We start from the raw sequence: 26,287 nt of genomic DNA, 5'->3' as shown, positions 1-26,287 counted from the left end.
CCAGGTCCAGCCCACTACTGAGCTACTTTGTTGCACTTGTTCTGAAGTGACCTGCCTGTCACAAATGATTGCTTCTCAACGAAGTGGCTTCTCATCGTGGCGACATTTATAGCAATAGCCAAAATACTCCGAGCCGCGTGATGTTTCTTCTAAATGTGGAGGGAAAAAGCACTGGACCTAGTTAAAAATCCATGCGACAACGGGAAGAGAGAGAGAGAGACACGCAAATGCCTAATATACAGCAGGCATCATCAGGTTTTGGATCGAACCCATGCCCTTCTGCATACCAGACAAGGTAGTTAACATTTCCTAGTCACCGTAGCGTCAGGGTCGTGATAGAAACCACAACCTCCTATATACTAGGCGAGGTAGTTAACATATCCTGGCTACCGTGGCGTTAGGGTCAAGATCGAACCCACGACGTCCTGTATACCTAGCGAGGTATTAAACATCTCCTAGCTACTGTGGCCTCAGGGTTGGGATCGAACTCAACCTCCTGTATACTAGACGAGGCAGGTATCATCTCCTAGCCATCGCGGGGCAATAATGTTTGTACTTATGCCATTTGTACTTATATACTGTGTCAATTTGTTTATCGTGACTTTCTTTCCTTTCCTCTTTCTTACACTCGTACTGGTTGTTTGTATCGTTTGTTGTTGTTGTTTTCGTCACTGGCTGACCCGCCCATACTGGACATCTTTGTAAAAGGGCCTCATAGCTCATCGGATTCCTCCAGAATATATATACTGCACACATTCTGATTCTGTTTCCCAAGATCAGTGGCGAATCTCTGACCTGGTTGTGGGCTTCTCTTAGGTCCACTCAGCCTTAAATGAGTATCTGGTGCAATGTGTAAACATCAGCAATGTGGGGAAACAAACGCGGCCAGGCGTGGTGCTGACCAGGCTACCGCCTTAGGTGCCATGACTGCCTAAACGGATGCTCGCACACAGCAATTGCCCCCACAATCTGCATGGCTATGAGCCGAGCGATCGTAGTCTCCGGGCGTGTGGTGTTGTTGCGTCTGCAGATTTTCTGTGCCCTTTGTGCGCTTAGATTTCCTTTTCCATAAACGGTTGGTTCAAACACCCTAGTAGGGACATTTAGTTAAAACCGTGTTCCAAAAAATAAGAATTGGTTTTACCCTTTCTGGCGATAAAACAGGATTTTAAGTTTTCGTGACTGGAAGGATCCATACTTTCGGTAAAGTCACGTAGTTAAAACAAAAATTATCACGACGTTTCGGATGCAACACAAGCGTCCGTCATCAGGTGGGACAACCACAGCAAAAAAACAGTTTCTGAAGTAGGCAAAAGAGCCGCTAGTAACAGGGGGTTATATAGATGAGAGGGGGGGGGGAGCCAAGGATAGAGAGGGTGGAGGGGAAAGGAGGCAAATGAGACATTGAGGGTCAATAGCCTGAAGAGCAGGGGGCGGTACATGGAGCACGTAAGGCAAATTTCTAAATGATGGGACTGAGCAGGGCTGGGTGTAAGAGACTGGAGATGCGGATATGAGAGCAAACAATAAAGCAGTTAAGGTTTTGCTGTGATTGTTCTCACCTGATGACGGACGCTTGTGTTGCATCCGAAACGTCGTGATTTAATTTACTTTTATTTCTTTTATTTTATTTTTTTGTTTTTCACCTACATGACTTTACCGAAAGAACCAAAGAGTTTGGATAAAACAGGAGTTTTGTTAAAATGTTAAAACATCAAACAGATTAAACCTTTGACTTGAAGCTTTCTTGACTGCAGCAATTCATATTGTTTGGTCTTTCGGTAAAAGTCACTTAGATAATATTCATATTCTTAGCTCTTTCGGTAAAGTCACGTTGAAGGGAAACAATAACATAATAAAATATATATAAAACAATAAATAATTCTCACGACGTTTCGACCATAACACAAACGGTCGTCATCAGGTGTGAAAAAACCAACGGCAAGAAACATTTGAAAGAAGTGGCGGTTTGCATTATTTTTTTTTAAACGGCGGGTTTATTTATTTATTTAAAAAACGTCAGCGCCACGTGCAGCGATTTGGCAGTTTACTTTGAAGGACTAGTCCATCTATGTTCTGAAAAGAGGAGAGGGGAGACGAAAAATTATTGTATGCTGTCTGAAAGCCACCGTAAGCGTGAACAATCAATTAAGACCTGAAATGGTTTATCAAATCCTTCCAATGATTGCTAAGCCAGAATCCATCTTCTCGGTTGAAATTGTCTCTGTGCTTGTATATGTGGATAGCCTCATGAACGAATCCCTCATGGTAGCCAGATGGCTTGCAAAGAACCTCTGTCTTGGAGAAGTCAATGTCATGTGAGCCTACTGAATTATAACAATGATCTGCCACGGCCGAGGTGTTGGTCCTTCCGTGTTTAAGGTCTGCTTTGTGTTCACGAATGCGGTCCAAGACATGTCGTTTGGTTTCTCCAATGTAACTACTACCACAGAGGCAACTTAGTTTGTAGACGCCAGGGTACTGTATGTCCGGAATCACATCTTTTACAGACGGAACCAGATCACGGATTTTATGTAATGTGTTGAAACGGACCTGGAGCAAGCGAGGGCTTTACCATTCTGGCGGATTGCCCGATGATGCTGGATGTATTTACCAGCGAAACGTCGTACTCAAACTGTAAATGTGGATTCACTCTTCAACACACCGGTGGGCTAAAGTAGTGAACTATTTGTCTTTTTGTCAACGTGACACTTTTTTTTGCTGATTGGCCGTGTCGGGTGGTGGAGGGTTACGACACATTTATAAATAAACGCGATCTAACCCAAAAACCTTTATTATGAGCAATAAACCATCATCACGCAAACTCCAGGCAGCCACGCAGCAGCCCCTTTTGGTCGACAATAGAACAAAGACGATTGGCACTGCATCATCACTCGGTGCTTTCGGATGCGCTTCTACCGCGGCCTTAGGAAGCCACTGGAGCTACTAAACTTTGAAATCTAAACAGAAAACTCAATTCTTTAGAACTGATTCTTTGTGCTTATTTTCTTGTCCCTTCTCCCGCACCTCCAATAAGCACAGGGTTGGCTACGTGTGGTGTAAAAAAAGTTGAACATGCATAATTCAGTAGGCTCACAAGACATTGACTTCTCCAAGACAGAGGTTCTTTGCAAGCCATCTGGCTACCATGAGAGATTCGTTCATGAGGCTATCTACATATACAAACACAGAGACAATTTCACTAAGAAGATGGATTCTGGCTTAGCAATCATTGGAAGGATTTGTTAAACCATTTCAGGTCTTAATTGATTGTTCACGCTTACGGTGGCTTTCAGACCGCATCCATTATTTTCGTCTCCCCCTTCCTTTTTCCCGAACATAGATGGACTCGTCCATCTGAACAAACTGTCAAATCGCTCTCCGTGGTGCTAACGTTAAAAAAAGACCCGCCACTTTTTTCAAATTTTCTTGCTTTGGTTTTCACACCTGATGATGATTGCTTGTGTTGCAGTCGAAACGTCGTGAGAATTGTATTGTTCTATATTTTTATTATTTGATTGTTTCCCTTCTTAGTGACTTTACCGAAAAAATCAAGAATATGCATACGTACATACAAGGCATTCCGCCACCCGACATCGCCAAACAAGTGAGTTGCCACGTGGCCAATCCTCATGGCTCAAATGTAGTGTTGCATTCCATTGCGTGAAGGTGAAACGCTTGGCGATCAACGTGACCACGGGAAACCTATCGCACGGCACAATCTCCCTTACGGACCCTTATCGGCAGCCACTTCTGCCAGCCGGCCAAACTCGATTCACGTCGGAGCCTTTGAAGCAGCTGCTTCAAAAAGCATGGACCCGTCAGGCCGTCCCCGGTATGGGTTGAGGCCAGGTGTGAAAACGTGGCCTCACATTGCGAGCCATCCAGTTATATAGGACCCATAGACTTACACAGGACAGCTAGACTATATCCAAGGTCTCATCGGCTTACCTGGGACATGGGGACTCATGTACACTTACAGTACATCGAGCTATATCCCGTAGACTCAACCAAAGATTCCTACAGACTCGCATAGAGACCTACTTACTCGGATACAGAGATACACTGACTTACACAGAGACCCATAGACTCATGTAGGGACCCACACACACACAGATACCTAAAAACTCACGTAAAGAACCACAGATGCACATAGATACCTTTAGAGTCACATTGGGACCCACATTCTCACACAGAGACCCCACAGACCCACATAGAGACCCACAGACTCACATAGAGACCCCACAGATCCACACAGAAACCCACAAACTCAAAGAACTACAGAGACCCATAGAGACCCACATAGACCGAAAGAGAACCACAGAGACACATGCTCAATAAGACCTACTGTACATAGACCCATAGAGGAACACAGCGACCAATAGAGACCCACATAGACCCACAGATACCCATAGAAACCCACAGACACCTATACTCACAGAGACTCATACTTACCCATGGTAACCCACTCATAGACCCATACTCAGAGACCCACACTAAAACTGTGTTTATGTTGCCATCTGTAAGACCCCTATGAGCTGCTGTGTAGCTCTTTTTGCAGAAGCGACCTCCCCATCACAACTTGATAGCAGCTCAGCCAAGTGGCTGATCTTATAATCACGTGGACATTGATAGCATCAGCCAGATACCCTAAACGCGTGTTTAGACAGACTTACCGAGACCTATAGATACTCGTTGAGAACCACAGAGAACCACAGAGACCCATAGAGACCCATAGAGACCCGTAGAGACCCACATAGACCCACATAGACCCACATAGACCCATTGTAACCAAAAGAGACCCAAAGAGACTCATACGGACACACCGAGACCCATAGTCAGAGACCAATACAAAAACTAAGCAATGTTTATAAACGTGTGATGTTTATTCTAAATGTGGAAGGGAAAAAACACAGCACCCGGAGGAAAAAAAAGCGTGACTACGGAGAGAGAAAGAGACATACAGACTTCAAATATAGAGCGGGCACCAGGGTCGGAGATCGAACCCACGGCCTCCTGCATACCAGGCGAAGTAGTTAAGATCGCCTTGCGCACCTGGGCGTAAGGGTGCGGGATCAAACCCACATCCTCCTGCATACCAGGCGAGGTAGTTAACATTTCCTGGCCACCGTAGGCGCTAGGATTGGGATCGACCACTCGATCTCCTGCATACCAGGCGAGGTAGTTAACATCTCATAGTTACCGTGGGCGTTAAGAATGGGATCGACCACTCGACCTCCTGCATACCAGGCGAGGCAGTCAACATCTCCTAGTTACCGTGGGCGTTAAGAGTGGGATCGACCACTCGACCTCCTGCACACCAGGCGAGGCAGTCAACATCTCCTAGCACACCTGGGCGTTAGGTTAAGAACTGGAACCCACGACCTCCTGCACACCAGGCGATGTAGTTAACATCTCCTGGCTACCATGGGCGTTAGGGTCAGGTATCGATCCCTCGACCGCGTGCACACCAAGCGAAGTAGTCAACATCTCCCAGCACATGTGTGACTCGAGGTTTTGGTTGGGAAACCAATCTGACCATTGCGGTGTGAGATTTCTTATCGGGGTCTGGCCCACATCGCGTCGGCTGAATTTCGTTTTTTCATTCCCAATGAAGGAAGGAGGGCGGGGGTTGGGGGTTGTTGAGGGTTTTCTGGGAGGAGGCCGCTGCCCCTTTGGGCCAAGTTCAAAAGAGACAAAAAGCAGCCGTGGGGCTCACGAGTCAGGGTCTCGTGAGCCCCATGCACGCGCAAACGGAGAACCGTAGCAAGTGAACGTGGGAAAACCCCCGGCAGGAATCGCACGGGAGATGTTGACTACCTCGCCTTGTATGCGGGAGGCTTGTGAGAGTACGATCCCCTGATGCTCACGGTGGCTAGATGTTGACCAACTCGCCTGGTACGCATGATATCGTGATGTTGAAGACCTCACCTGGTACGCATGATATCGTAATGTTGACTATCTCACCTGGTACGCTAAAGGTCATGATGTTGACTACCTCGCTTGGTAGGTGGGAGGCTCGTGAGAGTACGATCACGACCCTGACGCCCATGGTAGTTAGGAGATGCCAACTACCTCGCCTGGTGTACAGGACGTCGTGGGTTCGATCCCAGACCCAGACGATGCCTGCTGCTGTTGTATATTTGGAGTCTGCGTCTCTCCCCATGGTGGTCACTGCGTGGATTTTTCTCTCCGGGTCCTCCTTCGATATTTCTCCATCCACATTTAGAATCAACATCACCACGCGTTTATAAACGTAGCTTAGTTTTAGTATGGGTCTCTATGAATATGAGTCTCGGTGGGTCTGTACGTGTCTCTATGGGTCTCTATGGTTCTCTATGCATCTCTGTGGGTCTCTATGGGTCTATGCGTTTAGAGTATCTGGCTGCTGCTATGAGTGTCCACGTGATGATGATGATGATGACATCACTTGGTTGAGCTGCTATCATTTGTGATAGGCCAGGTCGCTTCTGAACAAAGATTGACTGCTGTACCAGGCTAGCTGCATGAGAAGGTCATGGGACAGACCCTGTGGGTGTCTATGGGTTGACTGCTCTGCCACGCTCGTTGAGTATGATTATAAATCAGGATGGACTCTATAGGTATCTGTGGGTCTCTATGGGCCTCTATGAGTATTGGTCTCTATTAGTCTTTATGGGTCTCTGAGTATACGTAGGCCTCTATTGGTCTATGTTGGGCTCTATGGGTCTGTATGAGTATGGGTTTCTACTGGTCTCTGTCGGTCTCTGTGGGTCTCTATGAGTATTAGTATATATTGGTCTTTATGGGTCTATAAGAATATGGGTCTGTGTCGGTCTCTATGAGTCTGTAGAGTAGATGCTATGATTGCCCACGTGATGATGATGTTATCAACCACTTTGTTGAGCTTTTTTTGCGTGATAACCAGGTCGTTTCTATAAACATAACTTCATTACCTCAGTGGAGAATTGAGGTGTATAGTGTAGTGTGTAGTGTAGGTTATAGTAGTGTAGTAAATGTTGTCGTGGATAGAAGTTTAGTACTTAGTGTTTTGTATACTGTAGTGTATAGTGTAGTATACAGTGTAGTGTATAGTGTAGTGTAAATTGTAGTATGCACTGGAGTATATAGTCGTGTAGTGTAAAGTGCAATGTAGTGTATAGTAGTGCAGTGTATATCATTACATTGTAGAGTTGTTTAGTGTATAGTAGTGTAGTGTGTAGTGAGTAGTGTACTGTATCGTGCAGTGAATAGTGTAGTGCATAGAAATATAGACTATAGTGTCGTAGCGTAAAGCGTAGTATGTAGTAGTGTAGTGTATAGCCTTATATTGTATAGCCGTGGAGTGTTTCGTGTTATATATAGTATAGTAGGGTAGTGTATAATGTAGCATGTAGTGTATAGCGGTATAGTGAAAAGTGTAGTGTATCGTGTAGTGTATAGTGTATTATATAGTAGTGGCGTAAGTAGTGCAGTGTATAGTATTGCAGTGTACAGTTGTAGAGGACAGTGTAGTGTATGGCAGTGTAGTGTAGTCTACAGTATTGTCGTCTATAGTGTAGTAGTTAGTGTAGTGTATAGTAGTGTATAATGTAGTATATAAAGATATAGTGTATAGTAGTGTAGTGTATAGTGGTGTAGTGTATAGTAGTGTAGCATAACGTTTTGTATTGCATAGTATTTTAGTGCATTGTAGTGTTGTATATAGTAGTGCATATAGTAGTGTATAGTGTAGTATTGCATAGTAGTGTATAGTAGTGCAGTGTATAGTCTAGTGTAGTGTATAGTGTAGCATATATCGGTGTAGTGTACAGTGTAGTGGATATTGTAGTGTATAGTAGTTTAGTGTATAGCAGTGGTGTAGAGTAGTGTATCGTAGTATACAGTGTAGTTGAAAGTGTATTGTCTCGTAAGTGTAGTGTATAATGTAGTGTATTGTAGTGTAGGGCAGTGTATAGTGTAGTGTATAGTTTAGTGTATTGAAATGTAGTGTATAGCGTACAGTATAATCATGTAGTGTGTTGTAGTGTAGTATATTGTGGTGCAGTGTGTAGTGTATATTGCAGTGTATAGTAGTGTAGTGTATAGTTTGCTTGGTGTATGATAGTGTAGTGTATCGTAGTTTAGTGCATAGTATTGTTGTATACAGTAGTGGGCATAGTAGTGTATAGTGTAATGCATTGTATATAAGTGTATAGTGCAGTACCACAATTGACACCACTGTGTTAGCTTGCCGACTATTCCCATTGTTGAAGGTTCATGGAAAATGAATTAATGCATCGATTAAACACGTTTCTTTTAACGTCTTGTGTTAATTGTTGTTAGTATCTTCATGTTTAAAAACACATTGTGAAAATATTATGAAGTACGTTTGGTCTGGGTGAAAAAGGTGGTGTAACTTCCAATGCCATCGGAACGAATTAAGCCTCTGACGTTCATTTCCCGACACTCGCTTGACGGTCAAACCACACAACGGCTGGTTTCGTGGGAACCATTCACCGTCGTTAAGAGGGGAATCTACCTGCGCTGGACCGGAAAATCCAATCAAATTACGAACTACGATTAAAAGTTAATGATTACAATAGAGTGAGACTCTCAATTACCCGAGTGTTTGATTTATCCATTCTGCGGATTAACCGTGGAGTGCCTGAGATTTTGACGCGAGTTAATAGCTTGTGGGATGTCCCCTTGTGCCCGAATTAATAATTTAAAGATCCAGTTATGTACGTTGTTATTTTGTTAGATGATTTAAGTACAAGTCATACGGGGTGCTTAAGCCAAACAAAAACATTGCTACGGTCAATCCGAAATCTATGTGCTCGCCTCTGCTACAGTACAGTAGTTGAAATATATTTACATACAGTGGGGACTCCCTGCGTCACCTTACATGTCTGTGTGAGTCTGTGGGTCTCTGTGTGAGTTTATGGGTCTATGTATGAGTATTGTCTCTATGTGAGTCTGCGGGTCGTTGCTTGAGTCTAGGGGTCTCTGTGTGAGTCTATTGGTCGCAATGTGAGTCTATGGATCTCTGTACGAGTCTATTGGTCTCAATGTGAGTCTATATGTCTCTAAGTCTATGGGTTTCGAATGGTTTTTGTGTGAGTCTAAGGGTCTCTGTGTGAGACTATGGCTAGTTTTGTGATTCTATCGGTCTATGTGTGAGTCTCTGGGTATCTGTGTGAGTCTATGGGTCTGTGTGTGAGTATATGGTTCTCTCTGTGGGTCTGTGTGTATTTGCGTGAGTCTAAGGGTCTCTGTGTGAGTGTACGTTTCTCTGGGTAGGTTTTTTGTTCACTATATTAGTCTATTGGTCTCAGTGTGAGCCTACGCGTATTTTGTGATTATATGGGTCTATGTGTGAGTCTGTGCGTCCCTGTGTAAGTCTATTTGCCTTTATGTGTGTCTATTTGTTTCTGCGTGAGTCTATGGCTATTTCTGGGAGTCTATGGGTATCTGTGTGAGTCCTTGGGTCTCTCTGTGAGTATATGCATCTCAATGTGATTATATGTGTCTCTATGCGAGTCTACGGGTCTCTGTATTTATTTACAGGTCTGTGTGAGTTTATCAGTCTCTGTCTAAGCCAATGGGTCTCTGTTTTAGTCTACAGTCCTCTGTTTAAGTCTATGGGTCTTTGTGCGAGCTTATGGGTCTCCTTGTGAATCTATGGGGCTCTGTTTGAACCTATAAGCCTCTTTTTGAGTCTATGGGACTCTGTGTGGGTCTATGGGTCTCTTGTTGAGTCGGTAGTGTGGGGAGCAGTAGTGTAGTGGTTAGCGCGCTGCGCTATGAACCCAGCAACCCGGGTTTGATTCCCGCTCACGGCTAACACCAGTGACGATTATCTGAACTGGTTCTGGGCCTCCACTAGGTCGACTCAGCCTCAAATGAGTACCTGGTGTAGTTTGTAAACATTTCCACTCGGGAAACAAAGCCTTCCTGGCGTGGTGCTGGCCACCCACTTCCTCGTGTGCCGTGCTGGCCTTCATAGGTGCTTGCTAACAGCACTTTCCCCTACAGTCTGCTCAGGCTATACGGAGGGTCTTTGTCTTTGCTTGAGTCGATGGGTTTTTGTGCAAAGTTATGGGTCTCTGTGTGAGTCTATGGCTCTGTGTAAGTCGATGGCTCTATGTAAGTCTATGGGTCTCTGTGAGTATATGGGTTTTTGTGTGCATTTATGGGTCTCTGTGTGAGTATAATTTTCTCTGTGTGGTTAGTCGATGGGTCTCTGTGTGAGTCTATGTGTTTATGTCTGAGTCTACGGCTCTCTTTATGAGTATACGGGTATTTATGCGAGTCATTGGGTCTCTATATGAGTCTATGGGTCTCTGTGCAAGTCTATGGTTCTCTATGTCAGCCTATGGGTCTGTTTAATCCTGAGTCTCTGCATGAGTCGAATGGCCTGTGTAGTGAGTCGATTGGGCTCTCTTTGAGTGTATGTGTTTCTTTGTGAGTCTACGGGTCTTTATGTGCATCTATGTGTATGTGTGAGTCTATCGGTATCTGTGTGAATCTGTGGGTCAATGTTTGAACCTATGGGTCTCTGTTTGAATATATGGTCTCTGTGCGAGTCTATGGTTCTCTATGTCAGCCTATGGGTCTCTGTTTGAATCTATGGTTGTGTGTGAGTCTATCAGGCTCTGTGCGAGTCTATCAGGCTCTGTGTGGGTCTATTGGTCTCTGCGTGATTCTATGGATTTCTGTGTGAGTTTATGGGCCTCTGTGTGAGTCTATTAGTCGTTTTATGAGAAATCTATGGGTCTTTGTGCGAGTCTATGGGTCTCTATGTGAGTCTATTGTCTATGTGTTAGGAATTTGTGCGAGTCTATGGGTCTCTATGTTAGTCTATGTGTCTCTGTGTGAGTGTATGGGTCTGTGTTAGCCTATGTGTCTCCGTTTGAATATGTGGGTCTCTGTGTGAGCCTATGGGTCTCTTCCTAAGTCTATGGGTCCCCTGCGTAAGTCTATGTGTATCTGTGTGAGTTCCTGGTTCTCTGTGTTAGCCTAAGTGTCTCTTTGTGAGTGTGTGTTTCTGTGTAAATCTATGTTTCTCTGTGTTAGTCTCAGTCTCTGAGTCTGTGAGTTTCTGCGTGAGTCTATTAGTCGTTGTGTGAGGAATCTGTATGTCTTTATGTTAGTCTATGGGTCTGTGTGTGAGTATATATGTCTGTGTGAGTCTTTTGGTCTCTATTAACGGACTATCTGCCCATAGATCGCGATTGTGATTATGCTAATGTTGAAATTCACGCAGTTTCTTACCGACAAATGCTATCTTTAATTCTTGAAATCTCTCAACATTCAGATTTCGATATCAACAGCTCAACTACTTAATTATGTCTTTAGTAATAATTTTAATTCCGCCAAATGTCAACGTTTTGATCAGCACCCCTTAAGGTTAATTCAACATTTATATTCATATTCTTAGTTATTTCGGTAAAGTCACGTTGAAGGGAAACAACAAAATAATAAAATATATAAATAATATATATTATTTTGTTGTTTCCCTTCAACGTGACTTTACCGAAAGAACTAAGAATATGAATTACTGCAGTCACGAAAGCTTTAAATCAAAATTCAACATTTATAGTTCGCTTTTTTATATAATGTGCAAGGGCGCACTCACACTCTTCGGCGACACACGACAGCCAATTACCTTTTTTAATTAATTTACATTCAAATATTTCACTTCGTTTTTTTCAACAATGAAAATCTTAAAGTACTCCTTAAAATGTAACAGCTATTTTTTGCAGATTTTTAAGAACAAATTTCTTTTATTCAACAATTAAGTGCTTGAACTCATGAAAAATTAACAGCTGAAAATGTCTTACTTTATTTATTACATGGTCACTTCATGATGTTCAACAATTAAGAGCTTGAACTCATTAAAAAGTTAAGCTAAATACCTTTCTTTGTATCATCAGTTAATTTACTTTCTCAGATAAAGAAGGGTTAATAAAGTCGTTCCAATTTAACAGCTACATTTCTATTATTATTTTCATCACGAATTAATGTAATCATCTTCAACAATGAAGAGCTTTAACTCGCCAAACATGAAAGCTACACTTCCATTTTTTTTATTAACAAATATCATTTTCCTCAACAATGAAGTGCTTCAAATCGTCAACACGTACCAGATAAATGTTCATTTTATTTTAATGACAAATTCGGTTAATGCATAAACTCGTCAAAAACCTAACAGGTAAATTGTGATTCTAATTTTAATTTAATTTTCTTCAATAAAGAAGTGGTAATAAACTTCGTCAAAACATGGCAGCTAAATCGTTTTAATTTTATTTTAAATCACAAATGAACGTATTATTTTCAACAATGAATAGCTTCAACTCGTCAGAATATAACAGCTAAATGTTTATTTAAATTACAAATGAATTTAATTTTCTTCAATAAAGAAGTGGTATTAAGCATCGTCGAAACGTGACGGCTAATTCGTTTTAATTTTTATTTTAAATCACAAATTAACATTATTATGTTAATCTATTAAGAGCATTAACTCGTCAAAATGCAACACCTATTTTTTTATATTATTTGAATACAAATTAAATTCATTATCTTCAATAATGAAGAGCTTTAAACTCGCAAAGACATCAACAATTCACCGCCTCTAAACGTTTGTGGCTAGGGAGATGTTAACTACCTCGCCTGGTGTACATAAGGTCGTGGGCTCGATCCTGACCCCTGATATTCTTCCCTCCAAACTGAGACCACCATCACCACCACACATGCCGAATATGTATGTATGTATGTTGAACTTCTGTTGTACCAACCGTGCTAATATTACCATCACCACCACCACACATGCCCCAATATGTATGTATGTTGATATTCTTATTGTACCAACCCTGATTATACCACCACCACCACCACCCGGCGGCTCTACCCAACCAACCCCTCTGTGCCCTCCGCTGCCGTTGCAGAGTGCCGCTTGAGCGCCGATCCGGCCGTGGTCACGGCTGCCGTGGGCTCCTCGGCCCTCCTCTCGTTCCGCATCACCGCCCAGGGCCCCCAGGGTCCCGGCCAGGACCCCGGGCATGGCGCCTGCGAGGTGGCGAGAGTCGCGTGGTTCAAGACGCGGGGCGACGAGCGCTTGGCCACCTACGACGCCTCCACCACCGCCGTCTGGCTCCTCACGGACTCCGCCAAGGTCCGATACGGGGCCAGGGTGGAGCTGAGCCCGGGATTCGTCGTCGGGAGCGGTGGCGGCGGCTCGGTGTGGCTCTGACTGCTCGAGCTGAGGATGGAGGACGCTGGGATTGTAAGTGATTCGGGGGCAGAAGGAGTTTGTCTTGAGAGAGAAAGAGATAGTGCACCCAAAGATAACGACGACAACACCATGCACCGATTGTGCAAAATTGGTAGTCCCACGGCATCCACCGTATCTCAAATGCACTCTGTACCACCACAGCAACATCAACACTGATGATGCTTATCACCTGTCGCTACTGATGATGTCAATGACAAAGCGATGGTACAGCCAGAGATAACAACACCACTACCAAAAACTTCAGCCTCAAGGCATCAAATATCAGGTCTCTATGAGTATGGATCTCTGAGTTTGTATGGATTTTCATGATGTAGGGTCGTTTGGGGTCTGTATAGGTCTGAGTATGGGTGTTTGTGGGTCTCTGAGTATGGGTGTCTGTGGGTCTCTGAGTATGGGTGTCTGTGGGTCTCTGAGTATGGGTGTCTGTGGGTCTCTGAGTATGGGTGTCTGTGGGTCTCTGAGTATGGGTGTCTGTGGGTCTCTGAGTATGGGTTTCTGAGTATGGGTGTCTGTGGGTCTCTGAGTATGGGTGTCTATGGGTCTCTATGAGTATGGGTCTCTATGAGTCTGTACAACCACGCGTTTAGAGTATTTGGCTGCTGCTATGAGTGTCCACGTAATTATATCAGCCACTTGGTTGAGCTACTATCAGTTGTGATGGCCAGGTCGCTTATGTGAGTCTTTGGGGCTCTGTGAGTTATATACGAGTCTCTGTGGGTCGTTATGGGTCTGTGCCTGTTATATACGAGTCTCTCGGGGTCACTATGATTATGGGGCTCTGTGAGTCTCTATGGGCGTCTATGTGAATGTTCTGTGGGTTCCTATGAGTATGTATCTCTGTTGGTCTCTATGATTAGAGGTTTCTGTAAGTCTATGATTATGGGTATCTGTGGAACTCTGAATCTCTATGGTTCTCTATGGGTTTTATATTCGTCTCTGGGCTCTGTGAGTCTCTCTGGGGTCTATGATTATGGATCTCTGTGCGTCTCTATGATCATGGATCTCCATGGGGCTCTGTGAATATGGGACTGTGTCTATATGATTATAGGTCTCTGTAGGTCTCTATGATTATGTAACACTGTGCGTCTGTGGGTCTTCACGGGTATGGGTCTATATTCTTGGCTATGGGTCTATGTGGCTCTCTATGAGTCTTTATTGTTCTCTATGTGCCTCTGGGTTTTTATGGGTCTATAAGTATGAATTTATGTGGGTCTCTATGGGTCTTTATGTTTATGGGTCTCTATGGTTCTATGAGTATTGGTATCTATAGGTCTGTTTGGGTCTCTATGTATATTGGTCTGTGTGGGTATGTATGGTTAGATATGGCTATTGATCTGTGCGTCTCTCTTTGGGACTGAGTATGGGTCTCTATGGGTTTGTATAAGTCTCTGAGTTTAGGTCTGTGGGGCTCTGAGTATGGATCTGTATGGGTCTCTATGAGTGTGGGTCTCTATGCGTTTATGTGTGTCTCTTTGGGTCTCAATTGATCACTGTGGGTCTCTATAAGTATGGGTTTTTATGGGTCTCTATGGCTCAGGGTCTCTGTGGGTTTGTATGGGTCTCTATGAGTATTCGTCTCTCTGGGCCTCTGAGTATGGGTGTCTCTTGGTCTGTATGGGTCTATGAGTGTGGGTTTCTATAGGGCGCTATGGGTCTAAATTGGTCTCTGTCTGACTCTATGGGTGTCTGTGGGTCTGAGTATGGGTATCTGTGGGTCTGTACGAGTCTCTTAGAGTTTGGGTCTCAATGGATTTATGTGTATCCCTACGGTTCTCAATGGGTCTGTGAGGTCTGTGGGTCTGTATGGGTAGTATGGGTCTCAATTGGTCTCTGTCTCTATGGGTCTCTGATTACGAGTCTGTGGGTATGCATGGGTTTCTAATGAGTATGGTCTCTGTGTCTCTATGGTTCTCAATGGGTGTCTGTAACTCAAATATGTAAATGTTGTTGTTGGCTTTAGATCTGCAACACACACCTGGTTAGTGCTTAACTAGTAAATAATTAACAAGCTTATTCGATTTGTGTAAATGTTGTAGTGGGTTTAATGATCCAACACCCCTGGTTAGTGCCTAACTAGTAACACATTTTGAAAATAAAATATGTAAATGTTGCAGCGGGTTTAACTCTCCAACACAAGACTGGTTAGTACTTAACTCGGAACTAATTTAACTAATAACTTAGTTAGTTGTTGATGTGACACAAGCGTCGTACTGATATTAGTGTATAGTCGTGTATAGTATTTTAGTATATAGTAGTGTATCGTAGTGTAGTACATAGTGCAGTGTATAGCAATGTAGTATATAATGTATAGTAGTGTACAGTCTAGTATATAGAAGTGTATAATAGTGTATAGTGTTGAGTTTATTGTAGTGTTGTGTATAGTGGGTGATGGGAGTGAGCGGGTGGTGATGGGAGCGAGCGAGTGGGTGATGGGAGCGAGCGGGTGTGTTGATTAGGTCTGTGAGTGTGTGGGTGTGTGAGTGAGAGTGTGTGTGTGTATGAGTAGGTGATTGGGTGAGTGAGTGTGTGTGTTAGTAGATGAGGTGGCGATTGGGTGAGTGAGTAGGTAAGTTAGTGGGGGAGTGATTGAGTGTATGAATGAATTCATGTGACTGGGTGAGTGCGAGTTATTGTGCGAGTGGGCTCTCTGGACGGGTAAGAGGGGCTGGTAATCCCTAAACCTCCAATTTACTTACCAGCGTACTACGAAAAAAATAGCGAACTAAGCTTGTGCCAGAGACCCCAGAGGGAGAGGCGTCAATGACGTCACCTGGCTAAACTCCATTTGGCGGAGCCTGGAGATTGAATTCTTACCCTCGGGGGTTCCTCGACAAACAGCAAAAACTCCACTGGGAGTGGCCACATGGAATCTTCGAGCGCTCACTGCGGAGAAGAGCCTGCCAATGCTCTGTCGGGAGCTCGACCGGTACTGCCTGAATCTGTGGTATTCAGGATATCCTGTGGACCGGCTCTGGTTCCTGTCACCATGAGGGTTGGACAGTACTTAATCCCCCACCGACGATTAACATCAAAAGAATGAAGGGGGCATGGGAGCTTGGCGGTGAGGTGTGGGAAGCTGTAAGCCCCATGCTACGTGGGACTCGCCTTCCCATTAAACAGAAGTGAAGAGTGATGGTCGTGGATGCGTATGCCCCCATCAAAGATGAATGGAGGGATGCAGGCATATGCTTTCTATGACCTCCTGTCACACGTGCTAGCTAAAGTGGACCATCGGGATAGAGTCATCTTGTTGGGTGACTTTAATGAACGAGTTGGTCATGATGATGGCACCAAGTCTGGAGTGATTGGAAGACATGGGCCAGATCAGCTCAATAATAACGGTAAGAGGCTGGTAGATTTTTGTGCAGCCAATATGCTTGTAATTACCAACACACTGTCAGGTCCAAGCAAGGGCAACTGCTGGACTATATATTGATGGAACAGTGGATGCAACTTGTCATATGTAACAAGTCGCAGAATGCGTCTGCCATTCTTCCACTCCGGTGGTGGGTTTACATCCAGGTCCTTATTCATACCAATAGTGGCCGAGTCTCAGCGAGCTGATGAAAGTTGCAAGCGATAATTTCATCATCCCTCACAGCTGAGATTGGCATCGTCCCCCACTCGAGGTTTAGGACTGTAGCTCATGCAGCTACAATGGCTGCGTTGAGTACACAGTCCAGACCTCTCCAGAAACTCTGGCTGACAGGTGTTCAGGCTGGCTGAGAAAAATCGACAGACCCACTCATCGTCTACAGCATCCCACATCAGATAAGAGGAGTCTTACTACAGTCTGTGATCGGTGGTTCAAAGAGCTGTGAGGCACTGCAAGGATAGGTGGAGGTCGCGGGTTGCTGAGGAGATGGAATCTGCCTCGATGGCCCGTGATCACAAATCGCTCTCCAATTCCCTCAAAAACGTAACTTGAGGCGCCACACCTACAGGGGGGCATCTCACTACTCAGTAAGCCGGGAAAGGTCCTGGCAAGGATTATTCATCATAGCCTTGCCAGGCACACTGAGGAGGGGCTTGCCAGAGCCCCAATGTGGTTTCAGGAAATGGTGGTCCTGCACAGATGCCATATTTTCTGTCCGTCTGCTACACCAAAGGTATATGGATTTCCAACAAGACCTACATCTGCTTTAATAACCTGGTCAAGGCTTATGATACCATGAGTAGGCTTGGGTTCTGGGTTGTTCGTGCTTTTGGAGTCCCTGACTCTCTGCTCAGAATCATTAAGGACCTTCATGATAGTGAGCGGGCCCAGGTAAAACTACATGGCTGGGAGTCGGAGCCATTTCCTGTTGACATCTATTTCGATCAAGTAGTTAATGTAGCCTTTGATGGCTGTCCCAGAAGAATCTCCATCCGGTGCATATGCAATGGGAAGCTGATCATTGCCCGGGTGTGGTCAACGGATGGCTCCCAATTGGTTAACCATGTTACATATGCCGTTGATCTGGTAATTGCAGCTCACTCAGAGGATTTGGAGGAACTGTTGCTAAACCTTGAGGGTGCCACTAAGAGGTGAGACCTTACCATCAGCCCCACCAAAATTAAACACCTGCCTGGGTATTTTGTACCGGACACTCCACCCCAAAAACTCCGAATTTGTGATGGGGCATATGTGGAGAGAGTGGAGAGTTTTCCATACCTGGGCAGTATGCTCATGAACGGCTCGCTTTGACAGCAGGGGTCTCACTCCGAATCAGTCGAGTGGCAATATTTCTCATCGGTTGCCTAACATTGTGTGGAACCTACCAGGTCTGTCGCTGCACACGAAGCTTCAGATCTTCCCGGCCACAGTCATGCCCTCTCTTCTCTGCGATTGTGAAGCGTGGACCCCCATGATGGAATATCTTTGCAAGTTAGAAATAATTAGGCTGGCCTGCAGTTGTATATATAGGCCTTTTTACAAAAAAATTCTATCAAGAATAATTCTGCCAATATTTTTTTAATAATCAATCGGGGTGTAGCAAAAAAAAAGTTCTACAAAACACCCTCACCCCTCTGCCTCTCACAAGAAGGCAGCTGGAGATAAGCCGTAAAATGTAATAAAACCCCAGTGCAAGGCGAGGCCAAAGGCCGCTATAAAACACGGACGCAGAGCAGGGACAATCGGACATTACAACTGGCGTTCTTTTTTTTAACGGTAAAAGTTCGAAACTTAGCGACAAGAAAAAACCGACATGATAGACTGCAGTCTACATTAGTGGCTTTTAATATTACTTATTTTATTTTACCATTAATCATCTCATATGTTGTTCCTTATTGTATCTTTCTATCTACGTGACGTTACCAAAAGAAATTTTCGATTTAAATCTTTCGTGACTGCAAAGATTCATCTTCTTTGGTTCTTTCGGTAAAGTCACGTAGAATGAGAATAAAATAATAAATTGATAAAATTAAATAACACAATAAAATTCTCACGACGTTTCGGCCACAACACAAGCGGCCTTCATCAGGTGAAGGGACGAGACTGTCTAGAGGACAGCGATGGAGTGAACACAGCCAAGCTCAGACCGCGACCTTTAAGCTGTGTGAGAAGAAACAAAGTGCCTTGACAAAGGAATTAGCATAGAATTTAGCATTGAAATAGCTGAGTGATTAGCTTGTGACTGGTCACGGAAATGACTATGTTAAAGTCAAAGCATACACATCCACAGAGGCACCTAGTACAAATCAAACAGGAGAATTTAGCATTGAGAATTTACCATTGAAATAACTGAGTGATTAGCTTGTGACTGGTCACAGAAATGGCTATGTTAAAGTCAAAGCCTACACATCTGAACTATTAACAGTAACTGGGTATACACTACACTATATAATGAATACTATATAGTAAACCAATAAAAAACTAAAATATATATTACCGCAATGTTATCAATAAACTCTATATATTCTCCAATCAGCTAAGCTACCAACAATAAGTCGTTATATATCACAATGCTATATGGTGAAAAATGGGTGGATTCTTACCCTCAACTTTAGCACCACGGATAGCTACGAGCCCCGTTCAGACGGACGAGTTCATCCTTGGTCGGAACGGAGGAGGGGGAGAGAGACAGCTGCAAGGCGCTGTTATACTCCATGTTGTAAACGATACCATTAACCGTGGTGTGAGAGGTATTAAGAGTCAATGCCAGCGAAAGAGCTGCGGTCTGAAGGTCATCGTAAAATACAATTAATTAAGAATGTAAATGGTTTCGAACATCTTTCCAATAGTTACTAAGCCAGAATCCATCTTCTTGGTTGAAATTGTCTCTGTGCTTGTATATGTGAATGGCCTCATGAACGAATCTCTCATGGTAGCCGGTTGGTTTGCAAAGAACCTCCGTCTTGGAGAAGTAAATGTCATGTGAGCCCACTGAATTATAACAGTGATCTGCCACGGCAGAGGAGTTCGTTCTACCGTGTTTCAAGTCTGCTTTATGTTCGCGGATGCGGTCCGAGATATGTCGTTTGGTTTCTCTAATGTAGATACTACCACAGAGGCACTTTAGTTTGTAAACGCCCGGGTACTGTATGTCTGGAACAGCATCTTTTACAGATGGAACCAGATCACGGATTTTATGTACTTTGTTGAATCGGACCTGGATCTTGTGTTTGTTCAGGATTTTGGAGATCTTTTTAGTGAACCCTGCAAAGTAGGGTAAGGTGATGGTTTTGAGTGGCACCACAAGAGGATCCTTCTTCATGACTGGAGTGATGGCTTTGCGGATTGTGTAGTCGGAGTAACCATTAGCCCTGAGAGCCTGGTGTACGTGCTTGAGTTCACTGGTAATGTGTTCCTGGTCGGAAATGCATTGGGCTCTATGGTATAGAGTCTTGATGAGGGAGTTCTTCTTGGATGGATGGTGGTGGGAATCCGGTTTCAAGTAAGCATCTGTATGAGTAGCTTTCCTGTAGACAGAGTGGCTCATTGAACAATCATGTCTCCTTTTAATTAAGACATCCAAAAAGGGTAGTTTGCCATCTTTTTCGACCTCCATGGTAAATCTGATGGCTGGGTGTATGGAATTGATGTGGTCGCGGAATTGGTCTAGAGCAAGCTGGCCATGTGGCCAGATGACAAAAGTGTCATCCACGTACCTCTTCCATAAGGTTGGGCGTAGAGCGGCAGTCTGGATGGCGTCAGTTTCAAATTTTTCCATGAATACGTTGGCTACAACCGGAGATAGGGGGGAGCCCTTTGGGGTGCCCTCAGTTTGTTTGTAGAAAGTTCCATTCCAGGTGAAGTATGTGATGGTTAATCAATGTCTCACCAGGGGGGGTACATCAGTATGCAGTCCTTGATGAACCAGGTCTTCAATGATAGCGATGGTGTCAGGTACCGGGACTTTGGTGAACAAGGACACCACATCAAAACTGACAAGCAGGTCGTCTGGGGAAGTATTAGACCTAGCGAAATAGGTCAATTACACATCACCAAGATAATATTTATTCCATATGACCAGAGCCTCAAAACCCCCTTCGTCTTCCAACAATTTGACACAACACATGGTAGCAATAAAATTTGTATGAAGGGATGGTGCCTCCCCTTGAGATAGCAAACACCACGAAGGCAGAGAGAGGGGGAACCAAACCAAAACATGGTGATGGCAAGCAGCCGGTCAAAGGTCAAAAATGGGGGGGGGGGGGGGGCAACCAGGCAGCTGCGGCTGCGGGAGGAGAACGAGACAGATTCTGGGGGTTTTTTCGCAAGAGATGCGCAGAGGGGTGAGAATTTCAACTGAGTCTTGCTGCGGCAAGCTCCGGAGGTTTGTCCCGCAATCATCCATGGATGTCGAGTCTTGCAGAGGAGAGGGGCGATGTGTTGCTAGGTGCTGAGTTCGGTGCTGACCGACAGAGTATCGCTGAAAGTTTTATTCTACATTCATTCTGATGTTTTGAGTCGCTTGCAGAGTCAAGAATTTTGATAAGTTGTATTGTACTAAGCCATGAGAGTTGCGAGAAGTTAAGAGGTGTGCGAATACAATTGATGAGTTCTGAGAGTGAGGGGCTGCGATGAGCAGCTCACATCAGGAGCCCTCCTGGAGGAAGGGTGGGGGGGAGGGGCCCCAAGCGAGCATAGCGCAAGCCAGTTGCTACTCACAGGATCAGCTGCAGTCCAGCGGACTTGCGGACTCTGAACTCCGAGCGCACATCAGAAAAGGTCGTGTCTACAAGGATCAACAGTGCCGAGTTCTGCAAGTGGCAGGCTCAAGGAAACTGCCCCCGTGACAGGCACATTGATAGGGAGCTGCATCGGGAGAAGCCACGGGTCGCGGAGTTTTTATTTTGTTGTTCGTTGTTTTTTTTTTTCCTCTCATTGAGAGAGGCTGTCGCCAAAAGCTGGTACTCGTAGTATTACCACACATACCACGTGGGCAAGAGTGTCGGCACGGGCGACGTGCGGACGAGCTGCCAGCGCAATCAGGAACCATCAAGGGCGAGCATCGTGCCGGCCCGGCAAGCATCCAGCAATGGAGAAGAGAACACGGAGCAGGAGAGAGAGCATGCGTGATCAGCAGCCGAGGATGGGTGTCGGCACTGGCGATCAGCAGACGAGCTCATCCAGCAGCAGAGAGGCCTGCAGCTGCCGCCGAGAGAGAGAGAGAGAGCACCGTGTGTGTGACACGCCCACACACGACTCATCGCCCAGCAGGGAACCAAGGAATTTTCGGTACAAGGAACGCCCCACCTCGGCATCTGCTTAACGCAAAGAGTTGAGCAAGGAGACAATACACCCACACAACGCACATATCAGGACTAATAAGATTACTTCAAAGTTATCCTTGTGTTTCATAAAAGGTGGTAATCTGAAGTGGGTGCATTAAATATTAGCTGCCCATTGCGTTATGTGGATGTGGTCGTTTAGAGGTATTTTAGTCATTCACTTTCATTAATTGCATAACTGTACCAATGAATTCATTTTCTTGGTTATTTCGGTAAAGTCACGTAGAAGGGAAACAATAAAATAATACAAATATAAAACAATAAAATTCTCACGACGTTTCGACTGCAACACAAACAATCATCAGGTGTGAAAACCACAGCAAGAAAATTTGAAAAAAGTGGTGGGTTTTTTTAACGTTATCACCACGGAGAGCGATTTGGCAGTTATTCAGGTGGACGAGTCCATCTATGTTCGGAAAAGAGGAAGGGGGGAGACGAAAATAATGGAGACGAAAATAATGGATGCGGTCTGAAAGCCACAGTAAACGTGAACAATCAATTAAGACCTGAAATGGTTTACCAAATCTTTCCAATGATTGCTAAGCAATGATTTTGAGTCTTAATTGATTGTTCACGCTTACGGTGGCTTTCAGACCGCATCCATTATTTTCGTCTCCCCCCTCCTCTTTTCCGAACATAGATTGACTTCTACGTGACTTTACCGAAAGAACCAAGAAAATGAATTCATTGGTACAGTTATGCAATTAATGAAAATTAATTACTAAAATACCTCTAAACGACCACATCCACGTAACGCAATGGGCAGCAACTATTTAATGCACCCACTTCAGATTACCACCTTTTATGAAACACAAGGATAACTTTGGAGTAATCTTATTAGTCCTGATATGTGCGTTGTGTGGGTGTATTATCTCCTTGCTCAACTCTTTGCGTTAAGCAGATGCCGAGGTGGGGCGTTCCTTGTACCGAAAATTCCTTGGTTCCCTGCTGGGCGATGAGTCGTGTGTGGGCGTGTCACACACACGGTGCTCTCTCTCTCTCTCGGCGGCAGCTGCAGGCCTCTCTGCTGCTGGATGAGCTCGTCTGCTGATCGCCAGTGCCGACACCCATCCTCGGCTGCTGATCACGCACGCTCTCTCTCCTGCTCCGTATTCTCTTCTCCATTGCTGGATGCTTGCCGAGCCGGCACGATGCTCGCCCTTGATGGTTCCTGATTGCGCTGGCAGCTCGTCCGCTGGTCGCCCGTGCTGACACTCTTCCTCGGTTGCTCGACTTTTTTGCAGCCGATGGGCTTGTAACTACCAATAAACTGTTCCGGCATCGGCGCATCTACACCATCATGGATGCATGCCGGGTCCAAGCAAGAACATCTGCTCGACTACATACTGGATAGCGCCCATGTGCTTGACACCAGGACCTACCGTGGAGTTGATCTGCCCACTGACCATCGACTTGTCATCTGTAAGATGTGCCTGCCATTCTTCTACTCCAGTGGTGGGTGTACATGCAAGACCCCACTCAAACCCACAATGCCTGGTCTCAGCTAGCTGATGAAATTTGCAAGCAAAAATTGTATCCTCACTTGCAGCTGGGGTTGGAATCGTCCCCCACTCCTCTTAATGTCGAGGGGAAATGGGTGAAGTTTAGAACTCTGGCTCATGCATCTGCAATGTCTGCTTTGAGTGCACAGTTCATACCTCCCCATAGAACCCTGGCTGATAGAGGAGGTGTTTCGGCTGGCTGAGAAAAAGCGGCTGGCTGAGAAAAAGCGACAGGCCCACTCTGACAGTCTATAGAGTCCCACTTCAGAGAATCAGTAAGCTTACCGCAGCCTTTCCTTGGAGATTCCGGAGAGCCGTGCAGTTGCTGCAAGGATAGGTGGTGGTCACGGGTTGCTGAGGAGATGGAGTCTGCCTATCACCATCATTTGGGAAAGAAAAAAAATCCGATCTCAGTCCCCCTAGAACAGGTTTGCAGATTTGCTGAGCATGGTGGGGCCTTACCATCACCCCCACCAAAACTAAACACCTGCCTGGGTATTTTCTGCCAAACTCCACCCCCTCAACTCCCAATTGGTGATGGGGCAGTTGTGGAGAGAGTGGAGAGTTTTCTATACCTGGGCAGTGTGCTTATGACCAGCTCCGGTTTGACAGCAGAAGTCTCACTCCAAAAAAGTTGAGCGGCATTATCTTTTCATTTAGCTGTGTAATGCTGTGTAGAAGCTTCCTGATCTGTCGCTCCACACGAAACTTTTGGTCTGCTCCATGCTTGTGAAACGTGGACCCCTCTACTGGATCATCTGCGCCAGTGAGAAATATTCAGGCTGGCGTACATACGATTAAACCTTGGGTTTAACCAAGCTGGATTGTGTGAGGAGCTCGGAAATCCATGAACGATTGGATACATTCACATCAGTGAGTTCCTCCAGCAGGCAAGGCTGTGGTGGCTGGATCATGTACCCTGCATGCCCAAGCAGCTTTTGTTTTGCCGTATAGAGGGTGCAGGACACGGGCTAGAGAAGAGGTGCAGGACACGGGCTAGAGAAGAGATTGACTGATGCGGTATGGGAGGATGTGGAGCTGAGTGGACTTGCCAAAAACTGTAATCAACGGTATCAAGATCCGCCTCTGTGGAGGAGACTCGTGAAGGACGCTGCCACTGGGCAGTCGGAGGCAGTCGCCCTCCAGCAACAACGTAGGGCAGATGAGCGATGCTCACAACAACGAGCATAGTTCGAGGCAGCTAAAATCAGCAAGTTGGCTCAGAAGGGGATTATGAGTGGTTCATATGCCAGTCAGTTAATCCATGGCACCGGCTGGGTTTGTCTTATGACGTCCTGTCAGCGAGCCTTCGATACTTCACGTGGTCTCAAAATGCACCTGGCCTGGCACAGGCGCCATGGTGAGATCACCATCACTCGTGGCGAATTTTAGTTGTGTGAGTGATTGAGTGGTTCGATGAGTGAGTGGGTGAGCGAGTAGGTGAATGGGTGAGTGAGTGAATGATTGGTTTGTTGTCCTTCCCCCGCACTTCCAGTTGCTGCTCTTCGCGACGTATGGTGCGAAAGAAGTTCAACATACACTACATACAACTATATATTGCACTATATACTACACTACTATACAATACTATACACTATTCTCTACTATGTGCTCCACTATACAATACACTACTATACAATACACTATATAACTTAGTAATCTCCACCTCTGTGTCCATGTGTCCCAGTTGCCGTGTCCAAGCCGGAGGTCTCCCCACGTGACCCCGTGGTGCACGTGGCAGGAGGCTCCCTGCGTCTGCGCTGCGTCGTGCACCAGGGCTCCCCTCCCATCTTCTACTCGTGGCTCAGGGGGGTCGCGAGCTCGGGAGGGATCCTCGCAGCGGCCGGGGTCCACACGGAGACGTGGACCCTGCACGACGCTCGGCACGGCGACAGAGTCGCCTGTGAGGTCTCCAACACCGTGGGAGGGGCAAATACGACGACGGTGGAGATGAGCGACGTCGTGACGGTGACGGCGGCGGCGCCCAGTACGGAGACCGCGACCATTCGAGGTTGAGTCGACCTCGGGGGATGAGGCGAAGGGACTGGTTAAACATTTCTGGCCCCGTTATTTGTCGTGAGTGGGAATCGAACTCGAGTCTCTGCCAGGTTCCTAGCACCAGGACAGCACTAACCGCTACTAAACTACACCCCCACCCCACACACACAAACAAAGATACCCCGTATAGCCTTGAACAGACTGTAGGGGCAAGTGCTGTTGGCGAGTAGCACCTATGAAGGCCCGCGTGGCACACGAGGGGGTGGGTAGCCAGTACCACGCCTAACCGCCTTTGTCTCTCCAGTGGCGATGTTTACACACTGCACCAGACCAATCAGTTTAAAAAACAATCTTGGCTATAAAAGTCATTTATTGTCCGTCTGTGTGTGTGGACACACCTTGTGACGCATTTAACTCACAAACTGCTAGCTTTTCGTTTCAACAAACGACACACGTACGACGCGATAAGCCCCCGACCGACAAATCGCGATTTCTTTTTCCCATCCGTCAACTTTAAAGTAGTTAAATTAACAAGTTATTCCTTTTATAAGCACAGGATGGCACCAGAGCACGCATCTGCGCATGCGTGAGAACCCTTACTCATGGTGGTTGCCCCTAGCAACGCACACACGCGATCGGTGGGGGTTATTCTCATTCGCATAAAAAAATGCCAAAACAAAATACATAACACTGAGATAAATTCTTCACAGTGTGATGCCCCCTTTCCCCCCCCCCACCCAAATGTGTGCACTTACGACTATAGGGTCGATACACACCACTATAATTGTACTCAGATACTTCTCTTTGGTTCTTT

The 26,287-nt window shown here is 45.4% G+C and overlaps 1 long non-coding RNA gene across 1 annotated transcript; it reads left to right on the top strand.

Annotated features, from left to right (window-relative positions):
• The first annotated feature begins 3,315 nt into the window (after positions 1-3,315).
• Positions 3,316-25,713, top strand: LOC142907033 (uncharacterized). The gene is made up of 3 exons (XR_012930623.1): positions 3,316-3,607; positions 12,909-13,246; positions 25,163-25,713. It is a non-coding gene; the product is annotated as an uncharacterized LOC142907033 (long non-coding RNA).
• Positions 25,714-26,287: the final 574 nt, after the last annotated feature.

Source organism: Petromyzon marinus, chromosome 73 (assembly GCF_048934315.1).
Source record: "Petromyzon marinus isolate PM22_M1 ecotype Great Lakes invasive population chromosome 73, UKy_Petmar_22M1.pri1.0, whole genome shotgun sequence".
Taxonomy (NCBI): domain Eukaryota; kingdom Metazoa; phylum Chordata; class Hyperoartia; order Petromyzontiformes; family Petromyzontidae; genus Petromyzon; species Petromyzon marinus.
The sequence above is the reverse complement of the archived record's forward strand: the minus strand, read 5'-3'. Positions and strand labels throughout refer to the sequence as shown.